Genomic DNA, 14,850 nt, shown 5'->3' on the forward strand with positions numbered 1-14,850 from the left:
GGGAATCGGAGCGCAGATGGCGGTCCTGCACCCGGTCTCTTAGGCGGCGCGCACCCGGAACGTTTGGCACCTCGCTTCGTGGTGACCAACGGGCACACTGCACAGTTCTCCTCACTGTCTCTGTCAAAGGCGATGCTCGGGCATGGGCCGGAGCGCTCACTTCTCCCTGTTTCTGCATGCGCTGAGGCTGTAAAGGCTTAGCCAGACAACAGAGGAGACAGCCCCAACAGCTCCGGAGCATACACAGAACAGGTATCCACGGTACGGTTCTTCTTACAAAATCAAAACGTTTTTCCCATTTATTTGGGTAAAAAAAATGCTGCAAGAATGCTGAGGGTATGTTCACATGTGCAGTATTTGCAGCAGAAACAATCTGCGATCCATATTGTAGAGTTGGCAGGAAAATCACTGATGTGCACATAGCTGAGTGCTTATTACTTTTTTTTATCATTCAAATGGGTGAAAATACTAAAAGACGTGAAATACCGCAGACATGAAACCGCTTTACATGTGTAAGGAGCAAATAAGCAACGTGTGAACGAGACTTCAGAAGTTATTCACGTTGATGTCGCAGGAAATAAATGTGCAGCAAAAACGCAACTTGTGAACATACGTTACAGATGAATCATCCTTTGTGTCCTAGCACTTTTTCTGTTAAAACGACCAGAAACCTGACAGAGCCCGTTATAGTCAACAGGTTCCACCTGGCACCGTTTGTATCCATTGTAGGATGGATGCTTTCTGTAGGAGCTTCGACTTCCGTTTTTCGGTTTCTGTACGATTAGACAGATAGAGCGCCATTGTGCCCCTAACCTGCGGTTAAAGGGGTTGTCTCATTAGTGGTCTCTATTAATAGGTGTATGCTGCCAATAAGATTTAGGACATAACCATTTATAATATAATGGTATTTCTCTCTGACACGGTCTCATGCACTTTCGTCACTGATATGCTGCACTGTCACTTTATATATAAAATCCAATTTTACTATTATGCATTCCCTGTTTAACTATATTTGTGGTACTCGCGCCCCCCTCCTTTTGTATCCGTTCTCTGATTTAAATTACGTTGGGTTTTTTTAATACATATTTTATATTAGGCGTTGCCTTGTACATATAAGTATGAATAAGTTTTTTATATAACTTATTTTGGACTATATACTCCATTTCTTTTGTATTTGGAGTGGGCAGAGCCCAATAAACAATGACCTTCCCAGCCTGATAATATAAGGGCGCAGCTGTCTGCTTTACCTGTCACGACTGTGTTGTCGGATGTCCCAGGACCAGGGGCTTCTTCCCTGAGCCTAACGCCAGGGGCACCCTAGCTCACCCTGTTCCCCAGATTACTTCTGATAGTGAAGACGCCGGGGCCACATACCTTCTCTTAGCTCCTGAATCCACCCTCAGTCTGTACCCTTCCCTCACCCAGGGAAGAGGGGAGTAGTAGTTACCGTAATACACCAACCAGACTAGCAAGGTAAAACAAAGGTATTAAACCAAAGTAGGAGATGAAAGGGAGTTACCATACACTCAAAACCTAGCAACAGTCACAGATAAATCCACCAACCGCCCTCTCCAATAGCAACCTCCAGCCATTCAGCAAAACCTAACTCTGACAATGAGAGCTAGCCAGGGCCTAGTTTATATAGGAGATGGGAGTGGCTAACAGTGCACAGCTGAGAGCCTTAATGCAGGAAAGCTTCCAGGAGCTCTCAACTGAGCAAGTTAACCCCTGCACTGCTAAAAGAAACTTGCACTGTTTAATATGAAGGTGAAGTGCTTCTAATCAGTGCAGTAGTAGGAGAAATCAGATGCTGTGGTCTTCTGGCTCCTCTCTGTCGATGTAAACCCGTAACATTACCTTTGCTGGTTAATAAAAATGGGGGGGACCCCATGTGTTTTTTTCAAATTATTTATTTATTAGGATAAACCAGGTTAAACACCCTTTAGTGCCACATGAAAGGTGATAAAGGGTGCAAGTTTATTATATGTAGGGGGCTTGTGAACTTATATATCTACCGGATATCTATATATTATCTGTCTTGTTGGGGTTTTCTGCTGTTTTGGTGCATTATGGGCCATACAAGTGCAACATGGTGCCTGAAATCTGTATCAGCCAAATGTATGCTCCAAAATTCAAATGGTGCAACTTCCCTTCAGAGCCCTTCCGTGTGTTCAAACAGGTTTTTTACTACATGAGGGATATCGCCATGCTCAGAAGAAAGGGACTAAAAAACTTTGCCATCCCCTTTTTCATGTTACCTCTTAGAAAAGTGAAAAATTTGTGGCTAAAGCATTATTTTCTTGAAAAATTTTAATATGATGACCTAATGTGATCAAATTCTGTGTACTACATGCGAATTCAAAATGCTCACTGTTCCGATGGATAAAATCCTTGAGGGGTGTAATTTCTAAAGTGGGCTCACTTGTTGGGATATTTTGATGTGTAGGCACTTTAGGGGACTGCAAATGCGATATGGTGCCTGCCGTCTCTTTCAGACAATTTTGTTTTCCAAAAATAAAATATTGCTCCTTCCATTCCGAGCCTTGACGTTTGTCCAGACAGAACTTTATCACTACATGTGAAGTATCGCTGAGCTCGTAAGAAAGTGGGTAACAAACTGTGGGGTCCACTTTTTGCAAAATTGAGAAATTTGGTGCTAATGCAAGATTTTTGTGAAAAAAAATGAACAGTTTCAATATCACAACCTAATGTTATCATATTCTGTATAGTTACTCTGGGTTCAAAATGCTCAAAAATTAGGGCTAAAGCAACATTTTAGAAGTAAAAAAAAATTTTTTTTTCATTCAACTTTGCATTACTTTCTGTGTAGCACCTGAAAGGTTAAAAAAAGTTTAAATATTTGAGGGGTACGTTTTTTAACCCCTTTCCAACCTTAGACATATAGGTATGTCTAAGGTAGCCTCCGAGTCACAAAACACCGACCGTCGGTGCTCGTGTCACATGACCGTGGGTTGCCGATGGGTTGGCATGACAACCCGGCGTCTGCAGTAGACCTTTGTGGTCAGGGCCGCCATCAGGGCATTACTGCCCTGACTGGCGTATGGGGCCCGGTGGGCAGAGGGGGCCCCCATCTCATCTGCTCACCAGGCCCCTACCGGCACGCTAAACCGGGCCCTTAGCGGCGCTGCGGCAGCTGAACGCTATTGACATGCGGGCCCGTCGGCCTGCACGTCAATAGTTAACAGCCGCCAGCCAATCGGAGGCTGGCAGCTGACATCAGCCGCAGCGCGCCCGTCGCGGGCGTCTGACGTCACGTTCAGTCGCCGGCGAGTGTGCGCTTCAGCAGCATGGAGGGAGCACGAGCGTCGCCGCTGGAGCGTGGCCAGGTAAGGAAGAACTTTTTTTTTTTTTAATTGAAAGCGGCGACCAGGGGGGCCCAGGGCAGAATGCTGGACATGATGGAGGCAGAATGTGACAGTGAGACACAGGAGGTGGCAGAATGTGAGGCACTGGGGCAGAATGTGGCAGTAAGACACAAGAAGGGTGCAGGATCATGGGGCAGGATGGATACGATGGAGACAGATGGGGAGATCATATGGGGCACAATGGATACTCATGAGGGCGGGATGGGAGAACATATGGCTGAAGCCAGGAATGAGACACACGGGAGCCAGGATGGGGAATATTATTACCATAGGGGCTAATTAAGGGATATTATTACTGCAGTGATGTCTTTATTTTATTTTTTGAGTATACTGTTTTAAATGGGGGGATGGTCCTGTTACTGTGTAGAGTGACACTATGTCGCCTTTTTTTCTTTATGTGATGTAATGTAGAAGTTGGGAAAAAAAATAAGTAATGTGTTCTGCAAGCGGAGCTCTAGATAACTTATTTCCTGCAGAGACGAGTCCTGGCTGGAAGACGTGATGGCAGTCTGTGCTGGATGAAAGATGAAAAGCAAAGATGAAGGACTTCACCTAGATACATCACTGGTTATTTAGTGTGTTACCTATACACTGACACTATATACTGTATACTATATACAGAGGTCCTGTGTATAATGTCATTGAGCACTGTATTACCTGGACACAGACACTGCATACTAAGTACAGATCTGTGTATAATGGTACTTATGGTGATGGTATTGTGTTCTTTTTATTACTGATCAGCATTGTAGTATTCAGTCACTATGTGGTGGTAATATGTGGTCTGGACATGGTGTTGTGGTATTTGTCCCTTGTATGTGCTATTATTTGGTTACTATGGTAGTAATATGTGGTCTGGTCATGGTATGGCGGTATTTCTTCCTTGTATGTGGTATTATTTGGTCACTATGGTAGTAATATGTGGTCTGGTCATGGTGTGGCGGTATTTCTTCCTTGTATGTGGTATTATAGGTCACTATGTGGTGGTAATATGTGGTCTGGACATGGTGTAGTGTTATTTGTTCCTTGTATGTGATATTATTGGTCATTTTAAAAATTGAAAAATAAATAAAAATATACCTAAATTGTATTGCATATTTTAAAAAATATTTAACAGGTAGCAGTAGAGTAGGGCCTGGCCAAAAGTGTCTAACCTGTTATGGTGGCGGCTTAAAAAAAAATCTTTTGTCCAAACTGATGGAAACTGTTAATGTGTGATTGGTGAGAAGTGGAGTTTTTCCAAGAGAGCGGTGGGACTGTGGACAGTTTGAGGAGTGGAGGCGGGGCTGGGGTGGAGTCTGAGCAGAGTCTAAAGGGGGCCCCGAAAGTTTTGCCAGTATGGGGCCCCGAAATTCCTAGTGGCAGCCCTGCCTGTGGTAGTCATTGCCAGATAGCTATGAGCGCCGCCCAGTGGTCGGCGCTCATAGCAAGTGATCATTGTAGCTACACAAAGCACGGCTGAAGTCCTGATGTGTGTAGCAGAGGCAATCGGAGAATTGCAGTTTCTAGTCTTCTATGGAGACTATTGAAGCAAATGAAAAGTAAAAAAAAATATTTTGAATATAAAAAAATAAATAAATGTTTAACCCCGTTCTGATCTTGGACATACTACTCCATACACTTCCATGTGCCCTGGAACTTAATGCCCATGGATGGAATAGTATGTCATACGCGATCAGCGGCGCTCACGGAGCCATAAATAGTAAATCAAACCCCCCTTTATCACCCCCTTAGTTAGGGAAAAATAATAAAATAAAAAAGGTGTTTATTTCCATTTTCACATTAGAGCTAGGGGTAGGGTTAGGGCTAGAGTTAGGGTTGGGGTTAGGGTTAGGTTTGTGGCTAGGGTTAGGGGTGTGTTGGGGTTAGGGTTGGAGTTAGAATTGGGGGGGGGGTTCCACAGTTTAGGCACATCAGGTGCTCTACAAACGCGACATGGCGTCCGATCTCAATGCCAGCTCTTTGCCTTCAAAACAGCATCAGTTCTTCTAGATACACTTGTACACACTTTGAAGGAACTCTGCAGGGAGGTTGTTCCAAACATCTTAGAGGGTATGTTTCCACGGTCAGGATTTGCTCAGGATTTGACGCAGGTAAAAATCAGCACCAAATCAGCACCTGAGGTTACTGGCAGGTCACCTGCATTTTTTTAAGCGTTTTTACATGCAGATTTGTATGTGTTTTTTTGTAAACTAAATAAAGATATATTATTTAACAAAAAAAAAAAAAAAGATTCCTCTTTAACATTTGTCCAACCCACACTCCATTACACACATAGATAGATAGATCTGTAGATAGATAGACAATCCCAAAAGAATCAATGCCTTTAGGCTGATTCAAAAATCAAACATGAATCAAAAAAAGGGAAAGCAGTTATATGTCATAAGGGCATAAAATAGCTAAAATTTTATTTGAACCATATTAAAAGAATACCATAAAAAAAAAAAAAAAAAAAAATCATGTACAAAAAAAAATGGAGACACAATACACAAGAAGGCCACTTAGTCAAGGTAAGCAGGCTAATTACAGTATAAGAAAAACCCATTGAAAAATATTTAAATGATTTGTGGGAAAAATCTCACCTAAAATGTGTACGGTAGGCTACAGAAAGAGTGTAAAAAGAAGAAAAACATCCCTCCATATATGATATAGTATCAAAATAGGTCCCAGGATATACAGGTAAGCATATAATAATACAGGCTCAAATAAGCAGTAAACAGGGGAAATCCGAAAAGCTGACAGCTTAAAAATATATGATGGATCAAGGCGACCAAAATAAATTATGGAGAGGAGTTTTCTTGCATTACCTTAAGTGGTGGCGGTACCCTGACGCGAGTTTCGAGTGTTGCTTTCTCGAGGGGAGTATATCTAGATAGATCTATAGATAAATAGAAAAAACAGATAGCAGCACAAACTTGAGCAGATTTTGGGTGCAATAGTCCTGAATAATGCAGTTGTCCAACGCAAAAATATAAATAGAAAAAAAAACAGGCAGCACTCCCGTTAAAGGGAAAATTGTGGACTCTAATCCAGCGCCAAGTGGTGCAACATTTTGACCTCACAGCACGGTCTTTGTTGACCATGCTGTGAGGTTGAAACGTTGCATCACTTGGAGCTGGATTAAAGTCCACAATTTTCCCTTTAACTGGAGTGCTGCCTGTTTTTTTTCTATTTAGATCTATAGATAGAACTATGAATCTACACTCACTGGCCACTTTATTAGGTACACCATGCTAGTAACGGGTTGGACCCCCTTTTGCCTTCAGAACTGCCTCAATTCTTCATGGCAGAGATTCAACAAGGTGCTGGAAGCATTCCTCAGAGATTTTGGACCATATTGACATGATGGCATCACACAGTTGGCGCAGATTTGTCGGCTGCACATCCCTGATGCGAATCTCCCGTTCCACCACATCCCAAAGATGCTCTATTGGATTGAGATCTGGTGACTGAGGAGGCCATTTGAGTACAGTGAACTCATTGTCATGTTCAAGAAACCAATCTGAGATGATTCGAGCTTTATGACATGGCGCATTATCCTGCTGAAAGTAGCCATCAGATGCCTGTTCTTAGCTGAGAGGAGTGGTACCCAGTGTGGTCTTCTGCTGCTGTAGCCCATCTGCCTCAAAGTTCGACGCACTGTGCGTTCAGAGATGCTCTTCTGCCTACCTTGGTTGTAACGGGTGGCAATTTGAGTCACTGTTGCCTTTCTATCAGCTCGAACCAGTATGCCCATTCTCCTCTGACCTCTGGCATCAACAAGGCATTTCCGGCCACAGAACTGCCGCTCACTGGATTTTTTTTCTTTTTCGGACCATTCTCTGTAAACCCTAGAGATGGTTGTGCGTGAAAATCCCAGTAGATCAGCAGTTTCTGAAATACTCAGACCAGCCCTTCTGGCACCAACAATCATGCCACGTTCAAAGGCACTCAAATCACCTTTCTTCCCCATACTGATGCTCGGTTTGAACTGCAGGAGATTGTCTTGACCATGTCTACATGCCTAAATGCACTGAGTTGCCGCCATGTGATTGGCTGATTAGAAATTAAGTCTTAACACACAGTTGGACAGGTGTACCTAATAAAGTGGCCAGTGAGTGTATATATACTGTACATCTATGTATCTATTAAAATAGGGTGGCCCCCCAAAAAAATGACGTGGGCTCCCGCACAATTTTCTGCGCCAGAGAGGGAAAGCCAACGGCTGGGGGCCAATATTTGTAGCATGGGAAGGGGCCAATACCCATGGATCTTCACAAGTTATGAATATCAGCCCGCTGCTGTCTGCATAGCCTTTACTAGCTATTAAAATAGGGGGACCCCAAAAAAATTTTTTAGAGCCAGAAAGGCTATGCAGACACCTGCAAGCTGACAGTCATAGGCTAGAGAGGGTCCATGGATATTGGACCCCCCCCAAATACAAACACCAGCCTGCAGCCGCCCCAGAAATGGCGCATCTGTAAGATGCGCCAATTCCGGCATTTAGCCCCTCTCTTCCCACTGCCGTGTAGCGGTGGCATATGGGGTAATAAGGGGTTAATGTCACCTTTGAGTGTAAGGATCCCGTCGCACTTAGCGATGCACCAGCGATCCCGACAACGATACGACCTGGTAGGGATCGCTGGTGCATCGCTAAGTGGTCGCTAGTGAGCTGCCACACAGGCAGATCTCACCAGCGATGTAGCAGTGATCCAGTAATGCTCGGCGGTCATTCTTACCGGTCACACGGCAGCAATGATGATGACTTCCGCCTGCGTCCATGCGTCGCTAGTCAGCACCAGTGGGACGCCAGCGAGGAGAAAATGGCCCTGGATGTTCGCGCACGATCAGTGATATGCATCGGGGGGGGGGCCAGTCGCCGATACGTGTCACATGTAGTGATATCGCTGTTGCGTCACAAAATCGGTGACACTTTAGCGATATCACTAGCGTTCTCGCTATGTGTAAAGCCCCCTTTAGGCAACATTAAGCTCGGTTAATAATGGAGAGGCGTCAATAAGATGCCTATCCATTATTAATCCTATAGTCTGCTGCAACATTTCCTTTAATGGTACAATCTCTGCATGTGATAACTGTTTTAATATTGATGAGAAACAAAGTTTATCAAGTCACAAAGTTTTATGCAACATTTTTTTGAGGCAGTGTTTGTTTCCATGTCCATATACTGTATGTTTCTATGAGGATCTGCTCATTTCTTCCACACCACGTATGGATTATTATTATTGTTATTTATTTATATAGCGCCATTAATTCCATGGTGCTGTACATGAGAAGGGGTTACATACAAAGTTATAGACATAGTTAACAGTAAACAAATTTACAATGACAGACTGGTACAGAGGGGAGGAGACCCTGTCCTTGCGGACTTAGGCTAAGTGCACACGTTGCAGAAAATTTCTGCACAAAAACCTGAATCCCTTCCCAGAAACCGCACCTATTTTTCCTGCGGCGTTTTTTGTGCGGTTTTGATGTGTTTTTTACCGCAGCGGTTTCTAAACGCATGGAAGAAGCCAAAACCGCGGAAAAATCCGCAAAATTAATGTGCATGCTGTGTTTTTTACCGCAATGCGTTTTTTTCGCGGTAAAAAACGCATCAATGTGCACAAAAAGTGAAAAATGCATAGAAAAGACTGTGCAGCTTATTTTTAGCGGTTTTATAGTGAAAACCGCTAAAAAAACGCTGTGTGTGAACACAGCCTTACAGTCTACGGGATAGCGGGGAAGAGACAGAAGGTCGGGGGTGCAGCAGCTCTGGTGGTGACGAGGCGGCAGCTCAGGCGGCAGGATGGTCATTGCAGGCTGTAAGCTTTCCTGAAGAGATGGGTTTTCAGGTTCCGTTTGAAGGATCCAAGGGTGGTGGATAATCGGACGTGTTGAAGCATGGCATTCCAGGGATATTCGGGAAAAATCTTGGAGGCGGTTGTGTGAGGAACGAATAAGTGTGGAGGAGAGTAGAAGGTCTTGGGAGGATCAAAGATTAGGTGTGGGAAGATATGGATCAGTCCTTCCAAGAAAGAACTATCTTGGCAGGTACCGTGTCTCATGTATACATTTCTTTTTGTCAGCATTTACCCTTTAGGCTGGAGTCACACTAACCTGCGTAAAATACGGTCAGTATTTTACATGCGTAATACGGATGACAGACCCCTAAACAGTGCTCCGTATGTCATCCGTAATCAAGGTGTGGTCGCGTATTTTGCGCATGTCAGCATCCGTATGAAATCCGTATGGCGAGATTTTCTCGCAGGCTTGCAAAATGGACATATAATGGAGCCCTATGACAGTTTTAATAAAGAAATGAAAGAATAGATATAGACACAGAGAATGCATATATATATATATATATGTATTCTATGTGTATATATCTATTATTTCGTTTCTTTATTAAACCTGTCAGTGTGAGTTTACTGTATAGCGCACTGAATTGCCGGCTTTGCTAAAAGACACCGGGTGCGTATTTCTCGCAAGTCACATGTGTGGTCCGTGTGTAATCCGTATTTTTTGCGCACCCATAGACTTGCATTGGCGTACTACGGGCGTAGTACTCTGACAATCGCAGCATGCTGCGAGTGGCACGGAGCGTAGGATACTGAGGAGAAATATAAGGCTGGTGCGAGGGACCCCATAGAGAATCATTGGTCCGTGTGTAATGCGTGCTTTTTGCGCCTCTCACGCACCCGTATTCCTCGCCAGTGTGACTCCGGCCTTATTGTCATCATCAGAACGCAGGAGGGGAATTGCTTAACATGTTGACCTTTTATTATAGTTATCCAGCTTCACCCATAACTATTTTTTTGGTTCGGGTGGAGTTAGCCTATTCTATAAGTATGAGACTGCATTTACACACCCTCCATCACCCGGACATACAAATACAGCTACATTCACATTTCTGTTTTCACATCCATCAAAAATAGACCCATACGTCATCCATTTTTTTTTTTTCCAGTATTTGGTCGGTATTTTACATCACTGTAAGCCAAAACCAGGAGTGGGTGATAAATACAGAAGTAGTGGCGATTTTCTATTAAACTTTACCTCTCCTGGTTTTGGCTTACGGATACTGAGGTAACAAAAAACTGACCAAATACTGAACGTGTGAACGTGGCCTTAAACTCTATGGGTAAGTGAGCTGATCGTATTCAAAACAGAGAGCACATCAATAAGAAAAATAAAATGGTAATGTTACCTAAGAAGATCTATCATCAGCTGTAACAATACAGACTGCAGACTCATTAAATAGATTTCTTAGACCTGCTGAGGCTGATGAACTTACAGTAAAAAATCCATCTCATAACAGTAATAATAGCTGTATAATCCTTAAATTAAAATTAGCATTAATTACTGCTGCCACAGGTGGACTCCTTAAGTAATAATTTTACTGTTAGGCAAGCAAACATTCACAAAAGATTAAGCAGTGATCCTGACATGAATTTTTACCGCAACTACACCAGCCACAACAGGTCTAAGATCTATTTAATGAATGCACTTGAGGAATTTGGTGACAGACCTACATTAAAGCTGTATAATCATATTGGTTGTCCAGTAGTTGAGCGCCACTTTCTCATCTGCCATGCAAATTAGTAACAGCCTCCACTCAAATCCGGAGCCGTGTCTCCCAGGGATTGCATGACGTTATGACACGTGAGCCCTGCCGCTAAACAGCAGCCGCTACGCTCTCACTTTCATCATAAAAAGCTGACATCCAGAGGAAGTTAGAGAGCAGCAGATCTAGAACAACAAACACCAAAGAGGGAGTAGAGGCAGTTTAATTTTACATGGCCGAATATACAGTGCCTTGAAAAAGTATTCATACCCCATGAACATTTCCATATTTTTTCACATTACATCCACAAACTTAAAAGTATTTTATTTGGGATTTTATGTGATATACCAACACAAAATAGTCAGTATTTGTCAAGTGTAAAGCCTCATTCACACGTCAGTATATCATTAGTATTTGTATGCCAAAGCCAGGAGTGTCTCCAAAACAGGTTATAGGTGTCAATTTTTAAATTAGTTTTTCTCTGTAAGTTGCACTGCTGGCTTTGGCATACAAACACTGATGCAAAAATACTGACATGTGAATGAGACCTAAAGGAAAGGAATGCTAAATGGCTTTCTAAATATTTAAAATATAAATCTGAAAATTGTAACATGCATTTGTATTGTATCTGATACCCCTAAATAAAATCTAGAGTGACCAATTGCCTTCAAAAGTCACATAATAAATGAATTGAGTCCATCTGTGTGTAATTTATTCTCAGTAGAACTACAGCTGTTCTGTGAAGACCTCAGAGGTTTGTTTGAAAAGATAAGGGATCAAATAGCATCATGAAAACCAAGGAACACACACGACAGATCAGGTATAAAGTTGTGGAGAAGAGTAATGCAAAGTTAGGTTCTTAAAAAAAAATAGCCACAACTCTCTAGTGATTGCAAAGGGGTTGTCCAAGAAGTGGATAAACCTTTTAAAGGGACTCTGTCAGCAGGGTTTTGTTTTTTAATTTGAGAGCGCCATAAAATGGGGCAAGAGAGCCTGATTCCAGTGATCTGTCTCTTATTAGGCTGTGTGTTGTAGTTTCAATACAGTTAGTGTTTTATCTGCAGGAGATTATCACTGAAACCAAAAAGGAGGAAACTGATCACATATAGAGAAATTACAAAAAAAAAAAAAAATATTAGAATCAAGGAATTGTGTGCAGTGGAAATACAGAAAGAATAATAAATTTTATTTCTATAGCGCCGACATATTCCGCAGCACTTTACATTTCAGAGGGGACATGTACAGACGATAGACATTACAGCATAACAATAATCACATAGATCATAACAGATACCAAGAGAAATGAGGGCCCTGCTCGCAAGCTTAGGGCCCAGTCACACAGCGACTCACCAACAATCCCGACAACGATATCAACTTGTCAGGATCGCTGGTGTGTCGCTACATGATCGCTGGTGTGTCGCTACATGATCGCTGGTGAGCTGCCAGACAGCTTCACCAGCGATCAGCACCAGCGACGACGAGTGCTCGCGCCGCTGTGTACCTTAGTTACCAGCGCGCTGAGACAGGGAGCTGGTAACCAAGGTAAACAGAAACCCGCTGTTAACCTTAGTTACAAGTTCCTGATCGCTGTTCTCCCGCCTGCCACACGCAGCGATGCGTGCTGGCCAGCAGGAGACCAGCGACCAAAAAAATGCCCAGAGCTTTCAAGAACGATCAGCGATACCCGGCAGGGGGGCCAGTCGCTGATAGATGTGGGTCGCTGTGGGGTACTCGGTACCGGGCCGGGGTCAGTGGGATATGTCACGGCAGCTGTGACCCGGTCCGTGGCCCTGGGCACCCAAATCAATGGTGGTTTGTGATATGGTTTATGTGATAGTTCGTGAAGCCACCTGTAGTGTTTGGCAAGTAAGATATTAAGCCAACGCTGCGTGCAGATCCTCTGGGGCTGATGGTGTGATGCAGCAAAGATGGTGTAGCTCCCCACAAGTGAAGCTGTAACCCCAGGGCAGTGAATAGGCGCAGGCGGTGTGAGGAATGTTGGTACTCAGATGTAGCAGTGCTGACGGTGTTGGTGCACAAAGGAATGGAAGACACCAGGGCTTGCAATTCCAAAGCTTTACTCACAGTTCGTGGTACACACTGGTGGCTGCCTCCATGCCGTGTCCCCTGGGGCAAAGACTCAATCAACCTCCCGGGCAAGTCAGGATTCTCCTCTCCAACACTCCGCCAACATGTACCTCTCCTGAACGACTCCTCTATTGCGCCTTTTGGTGTGAAGAGCTCCAGTACCGTGGTTCTCTGAAGTTCCTCCTGTCAGATGTTCCTAACAACTCTACTTGTATGACAGACAGCTGTAGCCTCTCTCGGGGACTCCCTTCTCCGGAGTCCTGGCTCTCTATTCAGTTGCTGTTGTGCCCCAAGTCTTAGATGGGAGTAGTGCATTTACAGCCAACTACTCCCCCGGTGTCTGCTACAGAACCATAAGTGTCCATACAACCTCGGGGACCGGGCCCTGGCCTTGCACTGAGAACCTATAGGCAGGGTTCCTCTTCCAACCCACAACTCCTCTCTGTTCTCCTACTCCTTCGTTCCGCGCTGTTCCTTCTCTCTCCTATGGAAGCTTAGGTTGCAGTTCTACGTCTTTCTCCTTCTGTTCCTTTCCCGTGCCAGCTGGCTCAGGTCACTGAGGCAGCTGCAGCACTCCTTCCTCCATCCCTTCTTCCAGGGATCCCCACTCCTCCCGAGTGGCTTCCTTCCTCTCTGACCCTCTGTCAGACTAACCTTCAGACTGAACCTGTAATTCTAAACCTTCCCAACCTCTTATTTTATATAACTCAACTCCACCCACCTCCCAGCACATCTCGTGTTATGAAGCAAGGACCCACGAAAGGTGCTCTGCTACCCTCTAAGCATGGAGCCACAATGTGGTCCTTTGCTGAACTATCCTGTGTGTGGGGTGCAGGTGTTGGAGTGTGGAAAGGAGTTCCCAACTTACCTAGTTTGTACCAAGGACTGTGACAAGAACAAGGGGGCATTCTCTTCATTTGGAGGAAAGACAATTTCTGCACCAGCATAGAAGAGGGTTCTTCACGGTAAGAGCAGTGAGGCTCTGGAATTCTCTTCCTGAGGAAGTGGTGATGGCCAACTCACTGAATGAATTTAAGAAAGGAATGGATGCTTTTCTTGTGAGTAACAGTATAGAAGGTTACGAATAACAGAATATTATAGGTAGATGGTTGACCCAGCTTAGGGGGAAGGAATTTTTTTCCCTATGGAGAAAATTGGCTTCTACTCTGTGGTTTTTTTTGCCTTCCCCAGGATCAACAATGCAGAACAGCTGCACTAAAAATAGGCTGAACTAGATAGAATCATAGAATCGTAGAGTTGGAAGGGACCTCCTGGGCCATGTGGTCCAACCCCCTGCTCAAAGCAGGAGTCGCTAAATCATCCCAGTCAGATGTCTGCCAGCCTCTGTTTGAAAACTTCCATTGAAGGAGAACTCACCACTTATTGTGGCAGCTTGTTCCACTCATTGATCACTCTGTCAAAAAGTTTTTTCTAATATCTAATCTGTGTCTCCTCCCATTTAGTTTCATCCCATTGCTTCTAGTCTTTCCTTGTGCAAATGAGAATACAGTTGATCCTTCTACAATGTGACAGCCCTTTAGATATTTGTAGACAGTTATGAAGTCTCCTCTCAGTCTTCTCTTTTGCAAACTAAACATTCCCAAATCCTGCAACCTTTCCTCATAAGACAGGGTTTGCAGACCGGTCACCATTCTGGTCACTCTTTTCTGAACTTGCTCCAGTTTGTTGATGTCTTTTTTAAAATGTGGTGCCCAAAACTGGACACAATATTCCAGATGAGGTCTGACCAAAGAGAAGTAGAGGGAAATAATGACTTCACGTGATCTAGACTGTATGCTTCTGTTAATACATCCTAGAATTGCATTTGCCTAT

At 43.9% G+C, this 14,850-nt stretch overlaps 1 protein-coding gene across 2 annotated transcripts in view; it reads right to left on the bottom strand.

Moving 5' to 3' along the window:
* Positions 1-14,850, bottom strand: part of UGDH (UDP-glucose 6-dehydrogenase) — a 57,112-nt gene that overhangs the window by 31,949 nt on the left and 10,313 nt on the right. Inside the window, exon 2 of one of the 2 annotated variants that reach the window (XM_073561085.1) lies at positions 6,194-6,264. The exons of the other annotated variant lie outside the window; for it this stretch is intronic. The gene's annotated coding sequence lies outside the window, so the exon portion shown is untranslated. The remainder of the gene's footprint in view (positions 1-6,193; positions 6,265-14,850) is intronic. 2 annotated transcript variants of the gene reach the window in all.

Source organism: Dendrobates tinctorius, unplaced genomic scaffold (assembly GCF_039654945.1).
Source record: "Dendrobates tinctorius isolate UK_male_01 unplaced genomic scaffold, ASM3965494v1 ptg000314l, whole genome shotgun sequence".
NCBI lineage: Eukaryota > Metazoa > Chordata > Amphibia > Anura > Dendrobatidae > Dendrobates > Dendrobates tinctorius.